This window comes from Phyllostomus hastatus, unplaced genomic scaffold (genome assembly GCF_019186645.2).
Source record: "Phyllostomus hastatus isolate PE091 unplaced genomic scaffold, TTU_PhHast_1.1 phas_contig_147, whole genome shotgun sequence".
Lineage (NCBI taxonomy): Eukaryota > Metazoa > Chordata > Mammalia > Chiroptera > Phyllostomidae > Phyllostomus > Phyllostomus hastatus.
The window spans coordinates 10,465,194-10,491,163 of record NW_025333603.1 but is presented as its reverse complement, the minus strand read 5'-3'; the positions used below and the strand labels follow the sequence as shown (position 1 = coordinate 10,491,163).

General features: G+C 39.7%; 1 pseudogene; it reads left to right on the top strand.

The window, feature by feature from the left end:
• Positions 1-728: 728 nt before the first annotated feature.
• LOC123831201 lies at positions 729-23,484 on the top strand (annotated as a pseudogene).
• Positions 23,485-25,970: the final 2,486 nt, after the last annotated feature.

Below are 25,970 nucleotides of genomic sequence, written 5' to 3'. Positions count from 1 at the left end.
CTTTTGAGTATGGAACCTGAGCAGTGACACAGGATACTGCACTCAAATGGGTATGTGCTTGGTTTAATGCTCTGTTGTCATCTCCTTGCTAGTAATTTTTTAACAAGGGGTCCCACATTTTCATTTTGCACTGCGTTCCATTAATTGTGTTGTGGGCCCTGATTGTATCTGTGTGGTGGAACGACTATACAATGGTATGCTGCTTAGCATCTCTTCCCAAGTCAGAGTTTAGGGTCCTCTGTTGGCAGCTTGAAATAGGACAAAGTGGACATCCTCAAACTTTGGAAATCAGAGGGCACATCAGTTCTAAAACTTTTACAAGCACACCACTGGACAGGCCACACTATATAAATGTAATGGTCATTCATGCCCACCAGCACACAGAACCCTGTGGATTTTGATAAAATGTCAGAATAGAAAAGAAGGTCTTTGGGCATAGCAGTTTATTTTTCTTTGCACAGCAGTTTTGCATAGCATTTACTTGTGGCAATGAGGAAAAAAGGATGACCTCGACCTTGGCATTATTTCAACACCTAGATTCCAATCTCCCTTGATTGAAAACTGTCCCGTTTGAAATGTGTCACTCCAGGACTGTATAAGATGTCCGCCTAAATGGAGGTTTGCATCAGTTGATAAAGGCTTAGAAATCCGGGACCTTGAGCCTGCCTCCTCGGGCCAAGCCTGAGCTGCTACTTCCACCACTCTTCCTCTTGCCCAGGGAAGGAGGGAGCTTCCCGGGAGCACAGAGACGCAGTGGCCTGGGTGATCCTCCCCAACCACCAGGCTTGGAAAGATCACCCTCTCCCGGGATCCCCGGAGACTGCCTGCAATCAGCAGTGCCCAGTCATGGAGTTCGCCTGGCTGGACACGAGCTGGGCGAGGCCCTTGTACCTGGCGTTCGTGTTCTTCCTGACCCTGGGCCTGCTGCAGGCCATCAAGCTCTACCTGCGGAGGCAGCAGCTGCTGCGAGATCTGCGCGCCTTTCCCGGTCCAACCCCGCACTGGTTCACCGGGAACCAGAAGGTAGACGGAAGGGCGGGGGGGCGAGGGAGGATGCTGGAAACGCGGAGGACGGAGAGGTGGCTGTGTCCTTCCCTTTCTCCATCCTCCCCTGCCGCACAGACCTCTCTGACCCAGCCTATGGCTCTCCGCGTCTTTTCCCTGTGCTAGTCTTGCTCCCTCACAGCCCTACAGGGAAAGGGACACACCCTGGAGCCATTAGACTGGAAGCTTCGGTGGCCCAAGGAGGCATTTCAATAGACTGAATCCGGAAAAAGAAAGCACTGTGTAACTCTGGACTATCTCTGCTTTCATCAATCTCTTGCACATATGTAGTGCATCTTTAAAAAGGTTCCATATGTATTGCTAAATTTTTAAAGTATTATCCTAAATAATATTTGTTCATTTCAGAAAATGTGCAAAATTAGACGCAAAAGTTGCCAATCTTAGTGTTAGGTTTGAGTCCCTCAAGAAGCCAGACAGACCCAGCGAACAAAGGAGACGATTTATTAGTGGGGAATAAGAGGGAAAAGTGGAGTCAACCAAGGGAGGTTAAGGCCCACTCGGTTGTTCTTAGGGCAGGGTTTTTAAGTGCAAAACCCCACAAAGGGTAACTACATGGGGTGTCAGAGTCTGATTTGCTAGAGCTGGTTGCTGGGTGCAGCTTCTGCTGACCATGGTTTTTGATACATCTTGTCAGGTTCAAGTTAAAGTTGCATCCTGTTATGCCGCATAGGTCGACCCCAGACCCCCATCTTAGCAGGACATCTGTTTGTCCTGGGTAGGGTCAGCAGGCAGTTTCCCAGGCAGGCCTTTTCCCAGGCTACAGTTTCCCACAGTACAGTTTTCCTGCCTGGTGACTTTCCATTCTTTCTAGGCCTACCTAGGTCTGTCATTTCTCTGTGCATTCCAACTAGAGAAAAGTAACTTTATTTCCTAAGATTCCTGTGAAGCACAGAACAACCCCAGCCAATCACTAAAGAAATACTGACTGGTTTAAATTTATAGTGTAGAGGAAGGCTGGTACCTTTTGGTTTACCCCGACTCTAAATCCACTCCCAACCCTGATTGCTTGTTTTATTAAAAATAAACTACTCGTTCTTTTCAATGCATTATATTCTACAAGCATGTAGAAAACAAAAGGTGGGTTACAAAGCACTCTTACACTAATACTAGCTTTTATAATTGCCCACGCATTTACCTTTAGTGAGATCTTTTTTTCTTCACATGGTTTTGGATTTCTTCATGTGGCACACAGCTGACACACAGTTGTCTGAACTAGATTAAGATTGATTATGCACATCAAACTACAATAAATCCTGTATTTTACCTTAGGCAGTAATTTGGATGTCTTCCTTTTTGAAACTTTTCACTAGTGTGGACTCTGGTCAAATGTGTTGAGTCCTTTTTCACACCGGCCTGGGGCATTTAGGCTGACTTCAAGGTAGGGAAGACTCATTGGCTAATTGAAATGTTTTCAGTTGTCAGCAGTGGGGAGAGATCAGACTGGCCATGATACAGGTTTTTTTGTTTGTTTGCTTGTTTGTTTTTGTTTATTTGGTTTTAGAGACTTGGGGTAGGGGAGGAGAAAGACAGGTAGAAAAACATAACTAGAACCAGGGATTGAGCTGGAAACCTAGGCATGTGCCCTAACCAGGAATCAAACAGGTGACCTTTCTCTTTGCGGGACAAAACCCAACCAGCTGAGCCACACCAGTCAGGACTGTGATGCTATTAGTTTAAACAGTCTTCTTCCCTAGCTTCCCTGGTGTTTGTCAGGGTAGAATAGGCATGACAGTTTACTTACTGTGAGGATGTGATGCTTGAGTAAGGGCTGCACAGGGGCAGGTGGAACAGTTCATAGGAAGAGATGGTAGTAGCTGAGAGTTTTGCATTGGAGTTTCCTTCAAGTTTCACACACTTGTATAACTGAATCTCCTGCTGTTATGTGGCAAAAGAATTGAATTTTCTTCTTAGATGGAATTGGTGTGTATTTAGAGAGAAGCATTTACTATTAAGTCATTAAGGAAAAATCACTCACCAACAATTAGAGAGAGGAAAAGGGAGAGGGAATGGTGAGGAGGATGGTGGGTCATGTTCAACCTGCTACTAGTTAGTTTTCCACATGGGAAAAAAATCTTTTGCAGCTTCCAAGCTCCACTCCTAATCCAAGTGTGTGACCTTGGCAGGTGAGGCAGGGTATGTGACTTGGCTCCCTTCACCCTCTCAGTTGGGAAAACAGCTCACAGTGTATGTCATTTGACAGAGACTTGGTCTGGGGATAGGACATGTATTTATATTGGGAAGATACGTAAACTATCCTTGTTTAGAATGTTTATACTCCAAGCTTAGAAATCCCAAGGAAAGCATATTCACCCACTTCCAGAAAAAGGGTCAGGGCCCCCTGCCTGATGACCTTATCCAAGCCCTTGAACTCACTTTAGTCTGCACAAGCACATGAGTCTAGACTGGCTGGCATCTCTGATTTCCCTTGCTTTTTTTCCATTGCAGTTAGTTCTGGGATGGTAACTTGGAGGAACTTGAGGAGGTTGTTGGAAAATACCCGTGTGCCTTTCCCATCTGGCTTGGGCCTTTTCAGGCATTTTTCTATATCTGTGACCCAGACTATGCAAGGACATTTCTGAGCAGAACAGGTAAGACAAGGAGTGACTCTCAGGAACTTCATCCTCCTAAGAGTGATATGCATAAGCCACCAGCAGGATTCCAAAGGAATTCTGCAGCAATGACTAGTATTGGGCCTTCAAGAGACACTGGAGTAAGTGTGAAGAGGTTTCCCACCAATCCTGAAGGGTATTCCCATGTCAGCCCCCCTGTCCCTGTCTAGTTCAAATTCTCATAGGCCCTTTTAGGTGACTGTATCTTAAAGCCCAGCTGGCACCACCAGATCACCAGAGGCTTTCTTTCCTTCTTTGGTTTTGTGACTTCAGTGTCAGCCACAGTCTTTACCCCCAGCCCCTTTCTTGCTCAGGAGTCTTCAGAGGGATTCTGAGGTAGCTCTGCCTGTGCTGGTTCAGTATGTAACCCTGAAGACCAGATCATGACTTTACTCAGTCTAACCTCTTCAAAATAGTCCAAATTTTGTGTTTGATTTTTGCATATTTCTCAACTGCGTTCCCTTTTGGGGCTGAGTCCTTTGACTCCCGCATCCAATTCTTTTTCAAGGCTTCCATGGTACATTATCTCATAGCACAGCATTTAAATGTCCAGTCTTTGCTCCATCAACTTTGTAAATTAAGGTCCAATATTTAAACCTTTCTTCCCTGTGCCATTGTCTCCATCACTCTTAGCAAAACCTCATAAAAGAAAACAGGCTTTCCCATGTTTCCTGTTTCCCCAGTTCTCTTGGATTGGTCTCATGGTCACCTCTTAAAGGGCTAGAGCTGTAAAACACATCCATGTTAGAGTTCATGAGAACCCCAATAGGCATTTGTACTTTACTTCCTGGTGTGTCTCCAACCCCTGTGGTAATAGGTAATTTGCTTTCCAAGAAACATATGATAGGTTGTCCCAACTCCTGTTCTGAAACTTTTGTAACCTATGAATAATCTCTATGTGTGTGGTAGGAAGTGTAAAGGTTGAGAAAGATCTGGGTGTGTGTACCTGTTTGCCTCATGGACCTCTTCTCCGATTCCTGAACCTAGACTTTGGCCATCTGCTCCAACCCCTGCACCTGCCAAGAGCTGCAGGGAGTAAGCCCTGGGCTTCATTTTGCTATTTGTGGTTAATGCAGGCAAATGAGGAGAATCTTCACTAACTTTGATAACTTTCCTCTAATGCTGTCTTTTGTTTCTGCTGGTTTACTCTGCAGATCCCAAGTCCAAGTATGTATACAAGTTCTTGATTCCGTTAATCGGTATGTATGTTTAACTGAAAGGAGTGACGCACTCTCTTGCTAGAAGTCCCCTATCTATAGTAGAGAACTCCAAAGGAACTCAAGTCAGAATTCAAAAGCATTAAGAGTATGGTAGATCTACACTTCAGGTTATCTAGGGGGAAGGTCAAGAGGGCATGCTAAGGTCAACACAGCTCAACTTCCTAGGAAGCCTCCTTGTTCATTTCTCCCCCTAAAATCTCATTCTCAAGATACATATGTGTGTATGTGTCTCATTTCTGTCGTTTAAATTGCAGCTTCACCATCCACATTCTTTATGTTATCCTTTCTTCTCTCTTGTTTTCTTGTCTCCTTCCCTTTCTTTTTGGAGTTTCCTATTTCTGTATGCAAGTCAGTAAAATTTTGCCCCAAGTGCAGTTTGGGAATATTCTATGAACAGATAAATTAAAACACTTAGTTATATATTTGATATTTATGTTAGAGGAAAAAAGAATTAAATGAAAAAATATGTGTTTTGGAGTTATAGCTACTTGGATTTGAATCCTGTCCCCCTCTTCCCACTGACTAGGTGAGTTGGTCTTTGGAAAGTCAATTAATCTCCCTAAGCCTCTGTTTCCTCACCTTTGAAAATAAGGAAGAGAATCACATCTCCAGAGTGTTGTGAGGATTAAATGAAACACACATTCACGTATGGCATTGCAAGGCTGGTATGTTGTAAATCCTCAGTGAATGATGGCCATTATATATCCATAAGCTTTAAGGTTCTTTTAAAGCCAAATCTTTAATGACCCCCCTGGTGCAGAAGATTTCAGGCATTAGACTTAATGAGTGTTTCCACTTTTTGTATCATTTATGGTTGTGAAGCACAGCCTAGGGCTCGAGGAGGAGATACCTGGGGACATAATGGGAACTCTTGTCTAGTTCCCATTATGTTAGTTAAAATTGTGAATTTTAAGTTCACTGTGTAGTTTGAATTGGTTTAGAGAGAGAGATGATGAATATTTTCTGTGTTTCTATTGTCAGCTGGAGATCAAGCTGAGTGCCTTATATGTATACCTCAATTTAATAAACAAAACAATGAAGTAGATATTTATCACACTTGATCTTGAGAAAACCAAGCATCAGGAAGTTTAAGTGACTTACCCAATAAATACATGGGTAGTAACTGATGATTTCAGGGTGAGCACTCTCATAAGGCTTTCATAAAGTGGGGTTTTTCTGGCAATGCTAAATATGTTCATCCCAGATGTAAGCATCAAAATTTACTTCAATCTTAAAATATGAGCACAATTTGATATTCCACTATGTCATGTTTGGGTGTCATGGTCACCCTATGGTGTGTGTTCCTCACCTCTCCTTCACTATACCTTCTAATAAAATGCTTTTGTGCCTTTTATTTCTCAAGGAGAAGGACTACTGAATCTAAATGGACCCATATGGTTCCAGCACCGACGTGTAATAACTCCTGCATTTAATTTTAATATTTTGAAATCCCATGTCAATGTGATGACCCAGTCTGTGAACATAATGCTGGTAAGTGAAGGGATACAGTGTTCTGATGTATTACGAAATACTTCCAATTGGAATTGGATTACACGTGTGTTTAGTGGGTAGTGAAAACCAAGGGAAGATGATTGGTAGAAATTAACCAATGTACAAGTACCCACTAGCAACAGTTTGTATATATGCCTTTGCTATGGTTTGTTGGGTGATAAAAAAAAAGATGTAGGTCTGGTTGTCTGTCTTAGATGCATTTTGAGAACCTATAGAAATAAATCAAAGTAGTAAGATTCAAATGGTAAATGCTCTGGGTGACAGGTCAGAAAAATTGAAGGAGCTATAATAGCTTTAGATTCAGAGGAGACTCAGATTTATCATGAAACATGAGCTGGACTTGAATACATGAATAATATGGATGAGGAATTTAGGCAGAGTGAGTTAGCATGAACAAAGTTTTGGTGGTTGGAATGAACTTGCCTGATGGCCATAAATGACTGGACAAATGATTAAGTGTCTATATTACAGTCACAGACGTGAATGTCCTCTTGTAGATAACAGAGGGATCATTAGGAGGTGACCTGCACTCTTCCAAGGGGGCAGGAAGAGGATGCAGAGGAGTGTTCCTATGGGCAGTCCCTGATGCATACATGAATTCTATTCTAAAAGCCCCCTTGTACATGATAACATTTTAGATTGTACTTATTTAAAAATCATACAAGGAATGCATTAATATAGTATAGTTTCATCATAAACACTTCCTACAACACAAACAAAGCCAAAGTTTTTTCTGCCTTCATCAGCAAGCCTATTCCTTTCCACAAGAGAAACCTACTGATTGGCTGGGTTCTCAGCCTCCCTCACAAAAGTGAATCTAACCTCAAGTCTGCTGGAACTATGGTGCAAGTGAGTACCAGTGTGAGTTGCCCAGGCAGGGAGCTTGATGTGCAAGTTAGAGTGGGAGAGGGCATGCTCTTTTGATTCAGGTGCTATTAAAGTTAACACATTAGTGCGTATTGCCCAGTGGTAGTATTTGAGTTTATCTCCATTTCAGTAAACATTTCTGTCCCCCTTACTTGTAGGTCCCACATTTCCCTGAGATTCCTGTCAGAGCTCTTCCCTCTGCTGAATTGTGCCAAAGTGCCTTCAGCTTTGAGTCTCCCCTTTGCTCTCATTTCTTCTAAATTCATTTTTGTACTCAGTAAAACTTACATAATTCAGGGTGAAATCAATTGACTAACAGTTGACACTTAGGTAAAATCAAGAAGACCATCTCTTTGCCTTTTCTTGTGTGGCCTTCAAATCCTTAGCATGTAGCTGTAGGCAGAGGTGCTCAAGTGTCAGTTGATTTGAACTTACACATTGAGATTTATTTGTATTTTTCACTTTAATGCCCCAAGTTTAAGTGTGCTGATGGTGGTTGAGAGTAGTGATGGATGGGTTGTCTAACTGTTTGGAAACTAAAGATGGAGGAAGCCCTGGGGAGCCCCTTGTAATTACAGGTCTTGTACCAGAGGTTATCTGTTTTAATGGAACTGTGATCTGTTTCAAAGCAGAGCTATGGAAATAATTGACAGGCCAATGATACTTAATTCAGCCATTCACTGGGTACCTCTTGTGTTCCATGCTCTTTCTTGCCCAGTGGGATGAGTGTTTTCCCTGTTACTAATGCCAAGTAAAACAGCTTATTTGCCTGTGTGGATTTTGGCTCCTGCTAGGTCAGGTTTGTCTCTATTTCGGCTTAAGTGCGGGGTCAAGGAGAGGTCTTCAGATAAAGACACTTGATGGTGATGTTGTTCATCTTGACTTTCTGTATCAGAGTAAATGGGAGAAGATGTGCGGCACTCAAAATACACTTGTGGAGGTCTCTAGGGACATCAACTTGATGACTCTGGATACACTTATGAAATGTACCTTCAGCAAAGAGACTAACTGCCAGATAAACAGGTCAGTAACAGGAGGGCAAAAAAGACACTTGTTTGCCATCATCTAAGTCACTTATTGACATTTATCCCCACTTTCTCTCCAGCTCCCATGATGAATATGTCAATGCACTATCTGAAGGCTTGAAAATTGTCTTTAAACGTGTGTACACTTTCTTGCTTCACCATGACATGATTTTCAAATTCACCACAGCTTACCGCCGCCTGCAGAAGATGGCCAACATTCTGCATCAGTACACAGGTATTTCTATGGATTTGGTTGCCTAAATGTATCCATTGTCATAACTGTGTTGTGTCTGTGTAGAGGAGCAGGCCTCAGTGTGAAAACAGAAAGCATTCTTGTTCTTAATGGAGCTTTGATATGGACATTGCTCCAATGGAATGCAAGTCCTTTAGAAGAGCTTGCTACATCCACAGTCATGGTCTTATGAGAAGTTTTCAACATTATATAATTTTTGTTTTGCACAACTCTTATTAACACAAATATAATATAACAGGTGGGTACTTACTATTTCAAAACATAAATAGCATTTAGCTTTTTGCACCATGATTGCAGTAGTAATGAAAATGTGAAAAACATTCATGTAACATAGGAATGATTAGGGGAAAAGAATAAATGGGGACATATGTTCAAAAAGGGGAAAATGAGGAGTAGTCCAATGGGCATAAAGTTTGAGTTATGGAAGATGACTAAGTTCTAAAGAGCTGCTCTACACCATGGTGCCTATAGTTAACAATACTATATTGCACACTTTAAAGTGTGTTAAGTGGGTAAATCTCAGCATAAACATTCTTACTAGAATGAACAAAAATAAAATGAAGTTAAAAAAAGAATGGTTCAAAATAGCTTTAATGAAACACAAACCTAAAAGTGGAAGAGATTAACCATTCTAAGCAATTCAACATTACTTTTAATGAACACCATAGTACAGAATGTTTACCAAGCAGTTAATTCATCCTACTTTCACCCCACCACTTACCAGCAGTGTGACTTTGCTCAACCTACTTACAACTTTCCCACAGTTTCATCTGTAAAGTGAGGGTAAAACGAGGACCTAGCTCATAGGTTTGTGGTAATGATTAAATATATTAATATATTTTAAAGTACTTCAGACAGTTCCTGGAACAGCATAAATGAAACATGAAATATATTTTCCCCTAGGAAATTTGCAAGACACACCCTTTATCAGATAGTTCTTTGGTGAAAATCTTCCATTCACTACGTTGCTTTTTCATTTTGTTTGTTGTTTATTTTGCTGTGCAAAAATTTATTTGTTTGATATAGTCCTATTTTTTTTATTTTTTTTATTTTGTTTTTTTCCCCACGCAGAATAATCGGAAAACATATTACTAAAAGCAATGTCAGAGAGTTTACCACCTATGTTTTCTTCTGTCAGTTTTATGGTTTCAGGTCTATCATTTAAGTCTTTAATCCATTTTGAGAAGTTGTTCTAGTTTCATTTTTTTGTATGTATCTGTCCAGGTTTCCCAAAGCCAATAACTGAATAGACTCTTTACCCCATTGTATATTTTTGCCTCCTTTTTTACAGATTAATCAATTATTTAGGCATGGGATTATTTCTGGGCTCTCTATTCTGTTCCATGAATCTATGTGTTTGGTTTTGCCAGTATCATGCTGTTTTGATTACTAGAGCTTTCTGGTATAGTTTGATATCAGGTAGAGTGGTAGCCCCAATGTTGTTCTTCCTCAAAATCATTGTTACTATTTGAGCGTCTTTTGTGGTTCCTTATATATTTTGGGGATTATTTATTTTAGTTTTAATGAAAAAAATGCCATTAATAGTTTGATTAGGATTGCATTAAATCTATAGATTGCTTTGGTCAGCATGAACATTTTAAAGATGTTAAATCTTCCTATCCATGTGCACAATATATGTTTCCATTTATTTGGATCTTCTTCAATTTGTTTCTTCAGTGTTTTATAATTTTTCCAAGTACATGCATTTTACCTCTCTGGTTAAATTTATTTCTAGGGTATATTATCTTTTTTGATTAGCTTTTAAATGGGATTTGTTTTCTTAACTTCTCTTTCTGATAGTTCATTATTGGTATATAAAAATGCAACCAATTTCTGAATAGTAATTTTTCATCTCATGATTTTACTGAATTTATTGGTCAGTTCTAAGAGTTTTGTTTCTTTGTGAGTGTGAAATTTTTTAGGATTTTTCTATATATGGTGTGATGTATTTACAAATAATGGCAGTTTTAATTTTTCCTCTCCATTTAGAATGCCTCTTATTTCTTTTTCTTGTATGATTGCTATAGCTAGGACTTTCAGTATTATTTTGAATAGAAGTGGTGAAAGTGGGCATTCTCATCCTGTTTCTGATTTTAAGGAAAATGCTTTTTCACCTTTTCACTGTTGAGTATTATGTTAACTGTGGGTTTGTCATATTTGGCCTTTATTGCATTAAGGTATGTTTTCTCTGTTCCTACTCTGCTGAGAGTTCTTGTTATAAATGAATGCTGGATTTTGTCAAAAGTTTTTCAGCATCTATTGGTATGATCACATAATTTTTATCTTTCATTTTGTTTATGTGGTGTAGGTATTAATTGATTTGCAAATGTTGTACTGACCTTGCATCCCAGGAATAAATCCCACTCGATCATGGCATATGACCTTTTTAATGTATTGTTGAATTAAGTTTGCTAGTATTTTGTTGAGGACTTTTTGTATCTATGTGAATCGGGGATATTGGCCTCTTTTGTAAAGTCTTTGTGTGCTTTTGGAATTCCAGTAATGTTGGCTTCATAAAATGAGCTTGGGTGCTTTCTCTCCTCTTCAGTTTTTAGGAATAGTTCGAGAAAGTTAGGTGTTCTTTTTTGAATGTTTGGTACAATACACATATGAAAGCATTTGGGCTTTTGTTTTGGGGGGGAGGGAGTTTGTTTATTACAACTTTGATTTCATTAGTTGTCATCAGTCTGGTCAGATGTTCTTCTTACTTCAATCTTGGAAGATTTTATGTTTCTAGGAATTTCATGCGTTTCTTCTAGGTTGTCCAGTTTGTTGGCATATAACTGTTCATGGTGTTTTCTTATAACCCTTTGTGTTTCTGTGCTGTCAGTTGTCACTTCTCATCTTTTTATTTCTGACTTTATTTATTTGAATTCTTTCTTTTTTTCTTGATGAGTCTGGCTAAAGGTTTATGAATTTTGTTTATCTTTTCAAAGAATCAGCATTGGCTTCATTGATCTTTTGGATTGTTTTTTAGATTCTATTTCCTTTATTTCCACTCTGATCATTATTATTTCATCCTTCTACTCATTTTGTGCTGTGATAGTTGTTCTTTCTCTTGTTGCTTTAGGGTGTAAAGTTTAGATTATGTATTTGATACTTTTTCTTGTTTCTTGAGTAAAGCCTATATTGCTATGAGTCTCCTTCTTATAACCACATTGGATGTGTCCCATAGGTTTGGAGTCATTATGTTTTCATTATAATTTTCCCCAAGGAATGTTTTGCATTTATTCTTCATCTTGCTGTTAACCCACTCATTTTTCAGTAGCATGTTATTTAACTTCCATGTTGGTGTGATTTTTTAGTTTTCTTCTTGTACTTGATTTCTAATTTCATACCATTGTGATCAAAGAAACTGTCCAATATGATTTCACCTTTCTTAAACTTATTGGGACTTGTTTTGTGGTCTAACATGTGGTCAATCCTAGAAAATATTCCCTGTGTGCTTAAAAAACAATGTACGAGAAAAAAAATATTCTGCTTGCTTTGGGGTGAAATATTTTTAAAATATCTGTTAAATTCCTCTAGTCTAATGTGACATTTAGGGCCACTGTTTCCTTGTTGATTTTCTGTCTGGATGATCTGTCCATTGCTGTCAGTGGGGCATTAAAGTCCCCCTACTGTGACTGTATTACTGTTGGTCACTCCCTTTATATCTGTCATTATTTGCTTTATGTAGTTGCTCTGTATTGTGTGCATAAATGTTTACAAGGGTTATATCCTCACGTTGGATTGATCCTTTATCTTTTGTGTCATGTTACTGCATTTCTTTTCAAAGTCTATTTTGTCTGATACAAATATTGCTACCTTATGTCTGCTTTTGAACTCTGCATCCAGTAGCTTCTTTACCTTCATTTTTACTTCTTTTTTCTGAAGATTTCTTTTGTTCTGTCATTTGGAGAATGTTTCTTTTCCCCACTACTTTGTCTGCCTTTTTTGTGTCTCTCTCTGTATATTGCATAGATCTGCTATGTCTCCCAATCTTCTTATCATGGTCTTATGTAGTTGATGTCTTGTAGGACTCGGTGGCACACTTTTCCTGATCACCTGAACCGGGTGCACCTGGAATGCTTTTGCGTGGGTTCTGTGAGTTCTCTTGTTGTAACTGAATCTTAGTTGCTATTGGCCCATCCATGTCTTTCCCAGTTCTTAACTACCACCTATGGATGTGGGACCAAGTGGTTTCTTGTCTCAACCACTCCAACCAGTCTCCTTTTTTTTTTTTTACTTTTTTTTATTCTTGTTCAAGTATAGTTGTCTCCATTCCCCACCACTACTAACCCCCTCAAGCCATCCCCATCTCCCACCCCAATCCCAGCCCCCTATGGTTGTATCCATGTGTCTTTTATAGATGTTCCTGAAAACACTTCCCTCTTTTCCTCTCATTATCTCCTCCCACCGCCCCCTTCTGACTGTCACTTTGTTCTTTTTTTCTTTTAATTATATTTATTTATTTATTTACATTATTTTATTGTTCATTTACAGTTGTCTGCATTTTCCCCCTACCACTCTGCCCTACCCCAGACAAAACCACCTCCCTCCCTTGCTTCCACCCTCCCCCTTGATATTGTCCATTTGTTCTTTATAGTAGTTCCTGAAAACTCTTCCTCCCATTGTCCTCTGCTCTGGCTCTTGTTAGAATGTTCTTAATTTTAATGTCTCTGAGTATATTTTGCTTGCTCCTTCTTTATGTCCTTAGTTATAAGAGTTCTATTCAGCTAGTCTTCAAGTCATTCTCAAAAGTGGTTGTTCTGTAATTTAGTTGTAATTTTGAGGTAGTGATGGGAAGAGGCAAGCACAGCATTTACTTACTCTACCATGTTGACTGGAAGCATCTGTCTCTGGAACTTTGATCAAAAACTGTCATTCAGGATGTAAAAGACAGAAAACTGTACTTGAACAATAATTAAAAGAAAATAACTTTTTTTAAAAAACTGTCATTTGGTGGGAAAATAAATATCTGCAAAACTTTAAATCTCTTTAAATAGGTATACCCACCCTGACCTCAGAAAATTAAGCAAGATTTAAAGCCATATATGATGGGCCATGACTTGCTCTACATTTTATTTTATTTTGATTTACTTTGTTGTCACTTTAGTAATGGGAGCTTATTATTCTACCACAGAGCTGGTAATCCAAGGCCGAAGGCAATCCCTCAAGGATAAGAAGGAACAGGGTAACATCAAGAAGAGGACGCACCAGGATTTTCTGGATATTATCCTTTCTGCCCAGGTAAATCTTTCAAATTTCTGAGCCTGCTCATATGTCCAGATAATTGTGTGGGTAGGTGGATGAGTGGAAGGAGAGGAGAGAAAAGCAAAACTGATCAACTAAATTTAACAATGCTTTTGAGCTGATGGGTTGGCTCCATAAAATTTGAGGTAAAGATAGAATTCTGCAACTTTGTCACTAGAGAAAATCAGCTAAGGCTAAATATTTTTATTGATTTGACAGGTTTGGTGACTATCAGAAAGATCCATGATAGTTTAGTAAAATAAGAAAATGTGTCACAGAGTAAGCTGATAAAATATTGATGATGAGGTGCTGGAAAATCTGGATAATTGTGTCAGGATGATTGGAGGAACTCTTTTCAAGACCTACTTTCCTACCTAACTTTGGTCCTGTTTTATGCTCTGAGCTCCAAACATCTATAAGCTGAAATTGCATGAAAATATCTCTATTGTACTTTCTAGGCTGAAAATCCCAACAGCTTTTCAGATACTGGCCTGCATTCTGAGACAAACACATTCATGGTGGCAGGGCAAGATACTGTAGGAGGGGCCATTGCCTGGCTCCTCTACCACCTGGCTCAGAACCCTGAACATCAGGAGAGATGCCGGGAAGAGATCAGGGGCATCCTGGGGGATGGATCTTCTATCACCTGGTAAGATCTGCCTCCCTAGACATTTCATCCTGGGTTTCCTCCTGGGATTTTGTTTCATTCTTTCTTCTTCTGGTACATTGCTGACTGTAGTGCTTCAAAGCATGTGTATGTGGCAGCAGAAGAGGCAGGATACAATTCTGCTCTTTTTCTAAGGGGCTCAAAGTTACCCCTTTGCATTTTGCAAACCAGGTTCATGCATTCATAAGTTATCTGTTTCACTGTTTTTGTATTCACTAGTGTGTGAAAGTCTTAGTTCTTTTTTACACCCAGTTTCTGGCGCATTGCAAATGGGGACATGATCCTTACACTTGCTGCATGTAGAGCTTGTGTGGTAGGACTGAAGTGGGGCTCCTCTTCTAAGAGACCTGAGTGAGCATCTGTGTCATTTAAGCCTCACCGTAGACATTCTCTCCCATCTCCTTATTCATTCCTCAGGTTTGGCATTAGACTTTGAACATAGTACTAAATGATGTACACTGATGTTGAGTGTATAAAATATGTACTGAGGACATGCTAAGTACTGAGGCATTAAAAATACATGCAAGATTTGGTGTGGGTCCTACCCTCAATGAGCTCACACCCTAACACAAGAGACAGAACTCCCATACAGATAATTGCAGAATAGCATGGTAAGGATGAAAGAGATGTGCTGGCTACCACAGAGACTTAGAAGACAGGTTCCTAAGTAGATATGGGGGCTCAGAGAGACTTCCTGGGAGATTTGATGCTTCAGGTGCCTCTTGTAGGGTGGGTAATAGTTAGCCAGGTGGAAAACTTCAACTCCATTTTGCTAGACTTGAGCATATCTTACTGTTAATGAAGCCCAGGTTTATGAAGCCTCTTAATCATGCTGTTTGCAAAGAACACACATGTCCCTGGTATAAACCACATTCTTCATCCTAGGTAGATAATTCATATATCCTTGTTTTTTTGTCAAATGGGAAGGAATATAGATATGCTAAAGGCAATGCAATCCCATGGTTAGGGGGAAAATATCACATTTTAAATGCAACAGTCTTCTCAATTAGAACATTTGTAAAGGAAAATTTGAATATTAATGATTATTATTGAAATCTTCCTTTTTATAAGAAAGTAAAAGATATTTCCTAGTATAAATTAAAGGTTTGAACTCTATAGCACAAAATGCAGTGTTGGTTAGTAATTGTTATTCATTCATTGAATTTAAAAAACTGTATAGTATCTCCCAACATTAATTAGATATTTTAACCTTGATTATTGGGGCTATATTTACAACTCAAAGAATGACCTTTCTCATTCTTATTTGGCTTATGTGAAATGTGAAAAACAATAAAGAAATCTTTCCAGGTGAGATTATAAAGTGCAAAGGATCTTTTAAAAATTATTTTATTGTTGTTCAAGTATAGTTGTCTGCATTTACCCCTGACCACTCCCCAACCATCCTCACCTCCCTCCTCTGATTCCAGCCATGCTTGGTTTTGCCGATGGGTCCTTTATAGTTGTTCCTGAAACCCTTTCTTCCTTTGCCCCCCTTATTTACTTGCACCTCCCCTCTGGTTACTGTCAGTTTTTTCTTTATTTCAATGTCTCTTATTATGTATTTGCTTGCTTGTTGATTAGGTTCCAGTTAAAGGTGAGATCATATGGTATTTGTCTTTCACAGGCTGGCTTATTTCACATAGCATAATGCTCTCCACTTCCACCCATGATGTTGCAAAGGGTAGGAGCTCCTTCTTTCTTTGTGCTGTGTAGTATTCCATTTTATAAATGTACCATCGTTTTTTGATCCATTAATTTACTGATGGGCACTTAACCCTCCTCTCTTCAATTCTTAAGCCATCTCTTACACATTCTTCATTTGTATGATGAGCTAAGTGTTGCAAAACTGGTTTTCAGAAATCTCTGGAGTAAATCCTTTACCAGTACCTTAGCACCTCACTTTATTTTTATTTTTTAATATATTTTATTGATTATGCTATTACAGTTGTCCAATTTTCTTTTCCCCCTTTATTCCCTTCCACCCTACACCCCTCCTCCCACCAGCATTCCCCAACTTTAGTTCATGTCCATGTGTTACACATATAAGTTCTTTGGCTTCTCCATTTCCTATACTATTGTTACCACCAACCCCTCTGTCTATTTTTTTGTACCTACCATGTATGCTTCTTATTCCCTGTACCTTTCCCAACCCTTATTCTCCCTCTCCCCCTCCCTGTTGATAACCCTCTATGTTATCTCCATTTCTGTGATTCTGCCCCTGTTCTAGTTGTTTGCTTAGTTGTTTTTGTTTTTTTTTTTTTAGGTTCAGTTGTTGATAGTTGTGAGTATGTTGTCATTTTATTGTTCATACTTTCGATCATCTTGTTTTTCTTAGATAATTCCCTTTAATATTTCACATAATAAGGGGTTGGTGATGATGAACTCCTTTAACTTGACCTTATCTGTAAAGCATTTTACCTACCCTCCCAATTCTAAATGATAGCTTTTCTGGATAGAGTAATCTTGGATGTAGGTCCTTGACTTTCATTGCTTTGAATATTTCTTTCCAGTCCCTTCTTGCCTGCAAAGTTTCTTTTGAGAAATCAGCTGATAGTCTTATTGAAACTCCTTTGTAGGTAACTATCTCCTTTTCTCTTGCTGCTTTTAAGGTTCTCTCCTTCTCTTTAATCTTGGGTAATGCAATTATGATGTGTCTTGATGTGTGCTTCCTTGGATCCAACTTCTTTGGGAATCTCTGAGCTTCCTACACTCTCCAGAAGTCTATTTCCTTTGCCAGATTAGGTAAACTCTCTTTCATTATTTTTTTCAAATAAGTTTTCAGTTTCTTGGTCTTCCTCTTCTTCTTCTGGTACCCCTATGACTTGGATGTTTAAAGTTGTCCTGGAGGTTCCTAAGCCTCTCCTCATTTTTTGTTTTTGTTACTTCATTGTGTTCTGGTTGAATGTTTGCTTTTTCCTTCTGGTCCAAACTGTTGATTTGCGTCCCAGTTTCCTTACCATCACTGTTGGTTCCCTGTACATTTTCCTCTATTTCTCTTTGCATAGCCTTCAATTCATCCTCTATCTTGTGACCATACTCAACTATTTCTGTGAGCATCCTGATTACCAGGGTTTTGAACACTGCATCTGATAGGTTGGCTATCCCTTCATCATTTAGTTCTGTTTTTGGACCTTTGATCTGTTCTTTCACTTGGGCCATATTTTTTTTTATTTACATTTGTCATGACATTGATTTAATTTATTTAGAAAATAAGCAAACTACAGAAAGCTTGGGGGATGGATTTTTATGTTACTGAAAGGGGGCATGGGTTTTAAAACTTGAAAAATACTCTTGTACAGCCTTCTGCCAGGTCCACTATGTAATGCTTCAGGAGTTGGGGGTTTTCATATAAATATTCCAGTTGAGGCATATTTTTTTGTCTAAAGGTGCCTGTTATGTAGGAGGAGGTGAAGCCCTAGATATTCGCCAGGGAGGCACAACCCAACATTGCTGTGTTGTGGTGTCATTTGTGGGAGAGGAATCAGAGAGGGAACAAAACTGCTTGCCTGGCTCTTGGCTGGCTTTCACTCTCTTCCACTCCTTCCCACAGGCAAATTGTGCCCATCTAGTGCTGGTCCTCCTGGTGGGTGTGTTTCTGTACATTCTATGACCCTGTGGGTCTCTCCAACAAACTCTCCTGTGAGGCTTGGGGTTTCTCCTGCAGCCAAAACCCCCACAGCTTTTTACAGTCAAAGGTTTTCAGGCTTTATTTCCTCAAGCTAGAAGCCTGGATTGTGTAGCCTGTCTCTCTCCCTAGTTTTTCTCCCAGATTATCCCTATGCAAATGTTGGGCCACCTAGCCCACCAGCCACCTCCTTACCTTTCCTGGTCCACCAGCAGCCACCTTGCTGGGAATCCTCTATGACCTGGCTTCCTGTCTTCACCCCTCCTACCAATCTGGATGAATGTTTCTTCTTTAACTCCTTGGTTGTTGGACTTTTATACAGTTTGCTTTTCTGGCAGCTCTTGTTATTTCTTATTTTTAAATTTGTTGTGGCCCTTCTGTTGGTTGTGCAAGGAGGAAAAGTATATGTACCTAACCTCCATCTTGTTGAGAGTACCTCACTTTATAATGAGGATATTTGGCACCTGTCTGGTTCTTCTTCCTCTGGGACCTCAGTTGACCCTAAGGCAGGGGTCCCATTTTGACATTCTGTCACATAACCAGATGGAAAAATAGTTTTAAGCTGAGGATGATATTGACCAGGGACAATTATAAAGAAGAAAAAATTAGCATTTATAAACTGGATATGAAGTCTGAGTTTCTTCCTCCTTCCCTTGTATTCACAGGGACCAGCTGGGTGAGATGTCATATACCACAATGTGTATCAAGGAGTCACTCCGACTGACACCTACAGTCACAGCCATTTCCAGAGAACTCAGGAAGCCCATAAGCTTCCCAGATGGACGCTCCTTGCCTGCAGGTCTTTGCATTATTTCCTTAAGCAGTTACTAGAGATGGTGGGATCCTAGGAATCACAGTAAAAGACCAGTGGGTTTTGCAACCCTTGGAGAAGTCAAAAGACAATCCTAAAGACACTGGTTAAGGTTGGGCACCTATTCAGTAAGAGCTCAGTGGGCATTACCTTGATCACATGGTGGTTGCAGAGACTTTCCCAAAGGCACATAACCATTTGCAGCAAGTTATACCCAGAGCCTGTGTTCCCAGAATCCAAACCCAGGGTTTTTCCCTTCTGGGACATTGTTTTTAATACAATGCTTGTTTGGTTGAGTTTGAGACCCAGGTGAGACTTCATGGGAGATGAACATCATTATTTATCTAGAAGACCCAAGGAAAGTTTTTGGCTTCTTCATCATCATCATATCACCCTAATAAATGAGCATCACTTAATACTTTACATAGAGTCTTCAAACATTTTATCTCATTTTTTCCCTGGAACATGATCTTAGCAAACACTTTTATAACCTTTCCTCTTTCAAATACTTTTGCAATAGCCAAAATCTCACTGGGGGGGGGGCAGCGCACAATGAGCAGAGCTAGAATTCATGCTGAGGTCCCCTGCCCAGAGACGAGGGCTCTCCAGGACAACACAGGTTTCCGTGCAGAGTGAGTGAGAGGCAGAATGTCACATGAGACATGCTTCACACATCTTCTTTTGTGTTCTATTTATTCTTTCCCTTGGAAACAAGCCCACAGAGTTGCTTGTAGTAGACACCAACAATCTGTTACTTACTGGGATGTTGTTGACAGATCAAAAATCAATTTACCAGAATTACTTCTGGTAGCCAAATAATCCTAAATTCTCTCTCTGCTGTCTTTTTTCTTTTAATCCCCCAACTACATAAATATTTGCAAAAATTCCCCACCCTCTGTATAGGAACGGCACCAACAGAAATTGTCCTTGGATATGTATGAGGGAGTTACGGTTCTGTTCTTATGTCCCCAAACTGTCTCCACTGGGTGCTTTATAATCCTTTTAGTCCCTCTCTATGAATGATTTCATTTTCCCTACTTCACTCACCTGCAATCATCTGGGGTCTGAAATTCTTAATTTCCTAAATGGCCCTAAAGCAAGAGTAGTAATGCTGGCAATTTGGTTATGCACAAAGGAAACTGTAAAGTGCTTCTTTTAAGAAAAAATGTGAGAGTTTCATAACCTGAATTTGCTATGATCTTCCATTAACATAAATATTTTATTTGTGGAATTGTGAAGATGGAAAAAGAAATTTGTGCTAGATTTTCCGTTGCACTTCAAACTGCAAAAGTTATGGCCAAAATGCATAAACAGTGCTAGTTAAGATGGACAAGACTTTAAATTTGTGGGTAAAAGACATGAACAGAAAACAAGTTCTGATTGATGGTAATGTGGTGTGCCAGAAAGCATGAGCCTATATGGAGACTTCTCCAAGGTGTCCCCTGAAATGAGTGACATTCAGCCATTTCCTGAAAGCAAAATATGGCTATATGAACTCAGGAATAGGTTTGGCATCTTTAATATCACATCAGAAGAAGAAGAAGTGTGAGTACAGTACAAGGAGATATTTTGAGGGAGAGAGAAACCACATTCACATAACATCTATTATAATATATTGTTATAATTGTCCTATTTTATTGTTAGTTGTTAATCTCTTACTATGCCTCACTTGTAAATTAAACTTTATCATAGGTATGTATGTACAGATATAATCATGGTACAATGTGGGGTTCAGTGCTATCCTCAGGTTCAGGGTTTCACTAGGGAGTCTTGGAGCATATCCCTATTGGGAAGGAAGGACTAGAGTATAAACAATTTTCAGAACTAACAGAAAACATAAGCATGTTTGACACAATACCAATTGCTCTTTAACACAGAATCACATATTAAGTCATTGCTTTGAAAACTAAGGTGCCATCAAGCCTGATCTTTCCATGGGGCCTTCACTACTAGCATCAGCTACAGCACACAGCTCTGCCAGGAGCCAGCTCCTTCCCTTCTGGAAGAAAAGTCTTAGTGAAGAGACTTTAGGTATAACAATAGCCCACTTCTTGCTGTTCTTTCTGCAATCAATTCTGTCTTTTTGCTTCTCAGGAATGACAGTGGTGCTCAGTATTTGGGGTCTTCACCGCAACCCTGCCATCTGGGAAAACCCCAAGGTATGACTGTCTTACACATAAATACTTCAGAGAGCTAGTGCTATACAATTCACTTTCTGTTAGCTAGGCATGGAAGTGGCAAATGATACAGCAAACAAAAATAAACATAAAAACCAAAAATGTAAAAGTTTTCCACTAAGGGAATACTTGTCCTTTCCCCCATTCCTACTTTATCTCTGCTTTGAATGAACAAATTGGCATAATGTCACACAGGCTGCCCTAAATGGCCACAGCCAGTTACTTAACAGGCTCTAGCAAGCACTTACCTAGATGTCTGCAAGAGTGTAGATGGTCAGCAGTAATTCAGGTGACTCAAACTCCCTTTTGCTGGAGGTAACAATCCCGAATCTGGCAGGTAATCAATGATCCCCTCAAGTTGGGCATTTGAGGCGAGTTTTATGAAGGAACTATTGATAAAAGTATGGGTTGGGGTTTGGGAAAAGCAAAATGGAGCAAACAACTGCCACAGTGCTTACCACTGCTAGGCCTGATGAGATGTGGGAGAGAGGGTTACAAACCTGGAGAAAGAGAGCTCCCAGGGAAGGCCATCAGACAGGAGTGGTAGCTGTCAGTAGAGCATGCAGCCAACCTGAGACAGCCTGGCAGAGAAGGACCCAGGGAATAACTACCCCAAATGCTCTCTCCTCCCACCCTCCTATCAATGCCTTTTCTAACCCTAACCCAACAGGATGACACATGGGTCAGCTTCCTAGAGCCCAGAGCAGGGAGGAGAGAGGACCTGGAGAGGCAAAAAGTAGATGGGTAGCATACCTGAGTTCCTTGATTCAATGTTCTGAAAAACTTGAAACTCAACCTGTGTGGATGCTTCCTCTTATACAACTGCTGGGGTTAAAGTTGGGTTACATGTAATGGGAAGTTGAACTGCATAGCTCAGTAACAACTGATCACATAGTCATTTTCACTTGACTTCTCAGTAGGTGCTCTCTTACCTCTGAAGTGAAAAATAATACGACTGGACATAGTGTTTGTGCTTTCCCCTGACTTAGTCTTGGTAACACGCTAGTGAATTGGAAAGCCAGACAGGGTCATAGTTCTAGAATTGCACTGTCCAGGGTGGTCGCCATTAGTCACATGGCTACTGAACACTTTAAATGTGGGCAGTCCAAACTGAGACATGCTAGAAAAATTCACACTGGAGTTTGAACATGCATGAAAAAATATGAAATATTTCTTTAATAATTCTTTATATTAAGTAGATGTTAGAATGATAATATTTTATATTAAATAAATTCTATTATTAGTTCATTTTCCCCTTCAAAACTGTGACTGCTTGGACATTTGAAATTATACCTGTGGTTCACAGCATATTTTCTTTGAATTTCTTTGAATGTTGTTAATGGTGCTGGGGGTGCCCTCTTATTTCAGGTTTTTGACCCCTCGAGGTTCTCTCCAGAGAATTATAGTAAGAGACACACCCACTCCTTCTTGCCATTCTCAGCTGGACCAAGGTGAGGACAACTCAAAACTGTTAAAAATTACACAAAAATATTTACTTGGACACAGTATTTTTCCTTTAGTCCCTCAGCTCTATACATTCTTCCATGGAACCCCTTTTTCTCACCTGACCATGAAGAGGTCTTGGTGCCTTGCTGAGCCTCTGAGATGGCCAGTCAGTCTCACAAAGCATACCCCATTCTCTATCATATCCTGTATGGCTTCGCCTCAGCAAGCCTTCCCATGATACAAGCTGTTGCTTGTAGGCTTAATAGAGTCCACCCCCTATGCAGATGGGCTGCCTTTATTCTTTTCTAAAAATAGAAATTTTTAAAATCTCAGCTTGATTGATGTATAATTAACATGTTGACATTGTAAGACCTTCAAAGTGTACATCATACTGTTTTCATATAGATATGCACTGTGGAAAGATTCCTCCCCCATCCAGATAATTATCACATCCTTCACCTCACATATTTATTTTTGTGTCTGTGTGTGTGTGAAATATGCACTATTGTACAATCATAGTTTACCTCCTTAGCAAATTACAATTATACAATACAGTGCTACCATTGTAGTCACTATGTTTTACATCAGGTCCTCCCAAGAGAAACAATTCCATGAGCAAGTCCAGGTACCACCTGGTTTATGGAGGTTGTCACATTGAGGCCTCCCAGGTCACATTCTTACAGGAAACAAGTAAACACAAAGCACCAAAGTCCATATGGCATTTGGAATGAAAATGTTCCTTTATTGTGAACATCAGACTTGTTATTCCATGATCTTATGGATTTTCTCTTGGTGTCCACAGGAACTGCATTGGGCAGCACTTCGCCATGATTGAGTTAAAGGTGGCCATTGCCTTGATTCTGCTCCGCTTCAAGGTGGCTCCGGACCCCCACCAGGCCTCCTTCCCCCTCAGTTCAGATTCTCCTGAAAACCAAGAATGGGATCCATTTGTACCTGAAAAAAATTTCCTAATATTAGAGCCCAGGGTACAATGATTATGTATATTTTACTTTAAATTATGACTAATGCTATAAGAACATTAGTGGAATCAAAGTGGTGTAAGAGGCCTATGGATTGGTGGGATGCAGGTCTCTGTGAAGCTGCATAGTATTAAGAGACATTCTTAGATCTGTTTCTGTATGACTTTGGAAGATTTTCAGGTCTATTCTACTTGATTTGGGCTACTATTAATGCTACATACCAGGAATTCTGCCTGGGACTTTCGGACACGTTCTGTTGTTTTTCAGAATTACACAGTAATAGGTGAATGTATTCTCACTATAAATAATTTCTAACACTAAAATAAGCTTGTAGGGTAAAAAATTTTTACTCTACATTTTAAATGTAGAATCCCATTTTACACACCACAACTGTCCCTGCCCTGATCAATCATACCGCTTTTTCTGAAAACAGAATAGTTTGATGTGCATTCTTTTAGACTTTTTCTGTACATTTCATATTTACATATGTATGTATGTATGTACATATGCATGTATTCATTCTTATAGATGGGATCATATCCATGCTGTTCTTGCTTTTTTTCACTTAATAAAAAATACATCTCATTCTTAAATCTGGCTCATGGTATTTTTGTAGTACACATGTATTGTAATTTATTTAACCCTTTCCTTATTATTGGATATTTCCTTCATTTGTAGTTTTAAAAACATGCTTTTTTGGCCATTTGTGTTTGTTTTTGTTTTTTTCTCTATCATTTGTACCTCATCTTGTTTCTTTTTCTGTGGAGTTGGCTTTTTCCTACTGATTCGTATGTGTTCTTTAAATATTATGGATAATAATCCTTGATTGTAACTTTTCGTTTGTAATTTTCCCCCATTCTTTTTTTTTGAAAATGGTACTTATGGTGTCAGTTACCATATAAAAGGTCTAAAGTTTCATGAAGTAAGAGATATATAAACTTTTCTCTAGGTGCCTGGATTTTGAGTCTTAGCTAGCAATCCTCCATTTGAATATCATCAAGATAATTTTACATGTTTTCCTGGTGCTAACAACTCTGCAAATGGGGATTCCTCATAATTTTCAGATTCATCCCTCATCTGATATTTAAGTGGTTACTACATTTCAGATACTTAGATAAGCATTAAAGATTCAGAGGATCAATAGTCATAGTCCCTGCCCTCATGGAGCTCCTATTCTAAAGTGGAAGATGGGTCACGGACAGTTACAAGTTGAGTGGGCTGAGCTAGACAGTCATTGAGAGTGACTTACTTTGAGTTGGGTTATCTAGAGTTTAGGAGCATTATCTAGAAAATGCTCCTAAAGAAGGTGACATATAAGATGAGACCTAAAAGAAAGTCATGGAAGTGGCCCCTGCTTTTTCTCATGAGCTTCTTGGCAGCAAAATCATGGCACTTTGAAAGAGCAGGGGTGAAATCATGTGTCACTGCTGCACATCTAAGAGAGAGAAATGGACTGGGATCGGGGGCTCAGTGCAGAGTTCCATTTTGCGCACTTTGAATAGGAAGTGCCTGCTGGGCCACAGCAGAACAGACATCCAGGAGCCAATGGAAACTCATGAGAAAGACCTGAACTGGAGAAGGTTTTACCAAGTCACTTTATAATTTGTTGCTTAACAAGTATCTTTGGAAACTTGCCTGAATGTTTTGTAAGATAAATCTGAGAAGTGGTTTTCTGAATTCAAGTTTGTGAGGGCCCTGAATCTCCAACGTAAGAAGAAGTTAGACTTCTCTGTGCTCCCAAGGCAGGTCAAACTTAACCCCCTCCATTCAACACACCCCCACACAAAAAAAGTGTTAAGTTCCTTGGGGAAAACTGAATCAACAATCTTGTGTTCATGTTTTCCGCTAGTCAAATGCCCTGCAATTTTTTTCATTAATAGTGGCAGTAATAATAGTTACCACTTTGCATTTGTAATCTCACTTATTTTCCACAATACCCCAATGGCATGGGAGCTAATAAATATTCATCAAAATGTTGAATGAATCATCTAGTGGATTTCTTGATCTTCCTCACTTGCCTAGAACCCAGAAGAATAAAAACACATCTACCCCTGCCCCCTGTCTGATTATCTCTGCAGGCCTCACATCTCAGGGTATTAGAATTTTAGGACTAAATTATAAGGCCACATGCAAAGGATCAGCATTTGTTTATTGAGCTTTTACTAGGGTCAAGTTCTGTGCCAAGCATTTTATATTCTTCATCCAAACTACAAACTAAAATGTAGGCATCCACTTCATGACAAAGAAACAGGACCAGAGATGTGGGTCTGACCTGCCATGTGTTTTTGCACAGTGCTCAGGTTAGTGAGTGTGGTGGAGTTCAGACCTCTGGGTAAGGAGTGTCCATCAGGGATGGTGGTAGGCTTGCTAAGCCCTGCTGACACCTAGTGCAGGCAGACAGAGTCACAGTGCCTCCTTGATCCAGGTGATCCTCGAAAGGGTGCAGCCCAAACTGAGGGCAGGCAAGGCCCAGGCAGA